The following is a 3,580-nucleotide window of genomic DNA, read 5'->3' on the forward strand; positions in this document are numbered from 1 at the left end:
ATAGATTAGTTTTACGCAAATGCAAAGATTAGATGTCCCTCGTCATTCAATGCCTTGGTAAGAATTATTACTCCTTTGGAATTTGGACCAACCTATCTTCTTTTAGATTTTGAGTGGAGATATTATTTGGTATATTATTGTCGTAACCGTCTTTCATGTGGGCCCGGAATCGGGCTTCGACGTAGATTAAATGGATTGGAGTCACCACTGATCATTTATTTTAAAAAATGGGTTGATCGGATACCCTATTTCTTACCTGATCTGCGTATTGCCAAGGACGTGTCAGATTCGGGAGTTAGTTACAGTCAAGGAAGGGTTATCACCCTTGAACTGCCTTTCGGTACTACGTAGTTTCCAGTTGTCTTTAATTAAGAAAATTGAAGGTTTAAATTAAAAGGTAAAATAAATATCCAAATTACTTACCTTTAACAGATTTACGAAAATACCCTTAAATGATAAAATATTAGATAAAAAGGCTAAACCCGAAAACAGAAAAGGGTTAAATTATAATGTTTTAAAGAATTTATATGATGAGGAATTAATTGAAATAAAGATAAAATGCGCATATTAAAATTCATGAAAAATAATAATAATATAAGGAGGAATAAAAATAATGCAAGGAAAACAAGTTTATTAACGAAAAAAATAAATAACCATGCTAAATACAAGATTAAACAATAAAAGAAACACAAATAATGAAACAAATAAATCTCCGAAAATGGCTAAAACGTAAAATAAAATAATAAAAGAAAACAAAGTAAAATAAATAAAATAACAAAACAAAACAAAACAAAATAATAGTTTCTGAGATACATTTAGTTTATGTCTAACTTGTCATCCATGCCTTCATAGCCCGGATGGAGAGATTGTTTCTCTAGTTTACTGTTAATTGCAACAATTATAGTACTGCATGATGAGTCCAAAAATGCAGATAGCCAGTGCAGAGTGCATAAGATGCTTGTATATGTATCTTTATTTCTATTTTGCACGCTTGTTGGCATAGCCATATGGTGGAGTGCATTTTATTTAATGGATAGTACATGTCAACTGCATTACGTAGATACGAAAGTTAAAGATTTTGTAATTCTGATCATGTCTAGCATAGCTTAATTTTGACAGCCATTTTTTTCCCTTTACCTGTTTCTCATATTAGTTTTATTTCCCTGTAATTGCAGATCCGCAAGTGGCTTTTCGGTCAGGTTGCTGCTTGAAGGTTAAGAGTGTATTGTTTTCCCAGCCAGCTTTTGTGATCATCCATAGAGCATAGTGTTGAAGTTTGTTCCGTTTATTGTTTTCTCACATTGTTCTCTTCCCGGATAATTTGTTAGCTAAAAGTCACTGGAACTGTTCTTTAATTGGTGCGTATATCATATGGAGTACTCTTTATAAATATATATATATATATATAATAAAATTTGAAGTGTTTGCTTGTACACTTTTCTGTATACCTTCAATAAACAGCTCAGCCTGCTGAAAAGGTCTCGAGCATGCATAAATGGTAAAGGGAAGATGATCCAATCTGATTCAATCCGCTGAACCATGTTGGATGCAGCTGGGCAGGCCTGTTGACCTTCCACTGCCGACAGTTGGTGGCCTTTCCCTGCTTTCTGAAACTAGCCTCTGGCATGGCCCAAAACTCAAAAACTCGACTAGCTAGGGAACTTTCACTTAACACCAATGGCTCAACTCTTTGCATGTAACGTGCTTAGGTTAAAACACTGCCGCAACATGATGGATTTTGGGTGTATGTTAGTAATGATTAAGAAAAATTCCAAACAAATACTACTTTGTAATCCCCATAAACGGTTAAAAAATGATATATTTCAATAGTATCATAAAATACCTTAAACCCGAATCCACACAAATACACAATTGAACAACTAAAGGTCACGCAGTAGCAGCCAGCAGGTCTGTTATCTTTCCACCCCTAGAGTAGGAGGTTTTCGCTGTTGTGTGCAACCAACCTTACGAGATACCCTCCTCTGAAGGAGCAGCAAAACCCAGAATTACACAAAAATTCCACAGCTCAACTCTAGGCTTGAAACGGACAGACCAGAATTATACCACATGGAATGAAATCCAGCACACTATGTAGAGACCCTGTGTTCCATTACTTTGAAGCCCTCACTCGAGTTAGAGGCTTATGTTACCAAGCTCGGGGAACAGAGAGGTGATGGGAATATAAAAATAATTATAGCATAGTATAACATATTTATAGCCTAAAATTACTAAAACTCCTAAAAAGCTGTCACTATTCAAACAATTTCGACCTGCCTTTTCTGCTAAAATTCCTTGATCCTGACCAAGTCTACCATAAAATACATAATATAAACTATTTGACTAAGAAAATAAAAACACTAAAGAAAATAACTTGGGTTGCACTGAAGTTTTGACACTCCCCCTTAGTGCATGCTTACAATTAACAAATAACAACACCAAACTCTGGCTTCCCTAATGCTTTTGTGAAAATGTAAGCCACTTGTGATTGTTTTTCGAGATTCCTTGCGGCTCAATTTCTTGACTCAACATCTTCTCTAAAATGTAGTGATGACATATTTCTATGTACTTTGTGTGGCCATGAAAGATAGGATTGGAAGCAAGTTTGATGACACTTTCATTATCACACTTAATATGTACATTATACTCAACTTTGCCCAACCTATCTCTCATTAAACTCCTCAATCGTATACATAATATGTTGGTGTGAAAATATGAACAACTTGAAATGGTTGTAAAACAAGAAAGCATGTGGGTTGCAGCAGCTCAAGTAAGGCATGTGCTAGCAAAAAGGAAAATGATGGTCCAATCAAGAATAGATCAGCCCATTAAGCCACGGTGGGATCCGAATAGATCAGGCCTTCTATCCTTCCATTGCCAAAGCCAACAAGTTGTCGCTGCACTGTGAAACCTCACGCTCACGCAGTGAGCACAACCTCTAGGAATCCAACTCAACAAGTTGAGCCTTTGTGCCATCTTAGGCCCCCCACTTGCGCTACAAGCTTGTGTTATCAGACTTAAGAATTGTTATACCTCTTCTGGACACTCTCCGTTTATTAATTCAAGTTTCAAGAGATTTATATCTTCCAAACAGTTACAGTCCTTTGATTTCATGGCTTTCAAATCCATAGTCGATAAATTCTATCACATAATGATCAGGTCAATTCATTTTGCTGATCTACGAATAACATGCGTGATCATGGACCTGACATTTATACCCACTAAGGACGAGTATATAAACCTTCCAGCTCAGCTCAGCAGATATAAGGGTAAAATCTCTCAAATGCTTTCTCTCCTTCTTCTCCCTTATATTATTTATTGTCTTCATCATTCTTAAAATAATTGACTGTGACTATCCATCAAAATCAAAAGAGAATCACATATAACACATGTTACATTCAATAATCAACGAGAACAATATATAATGTTACAATCAACAATCAACGAGAACAATATATAAACAATCAAAGTTTCATCTTATTAGTTGGTTTGGGATTCTCCTTTATTGACAATGAATGATGTTTGCTACAAAAGGAATTCAATGGTGGGTGTGAGGCAGATGATTTTACAGGGCTTGAAAACT

This window comes from Hibiscus syriacus, unplaced genomic scaffold (genome assembly GCF_006381635.1).
Source record: "Hibiscus syriacus cultivar Baekdansim isolate YM2019G1 unplaced genomic scaffold, ASM638163v2 tig00110057_pilon, whole genome shotgun sequence".
Classification (NCBI taxonomy): Eukaryota; Viridiplantae; Streptophyta; class Magnoliopsida; order Malvales; family Malvaceae; genus Hibiscus; species Hibiscus syriacus.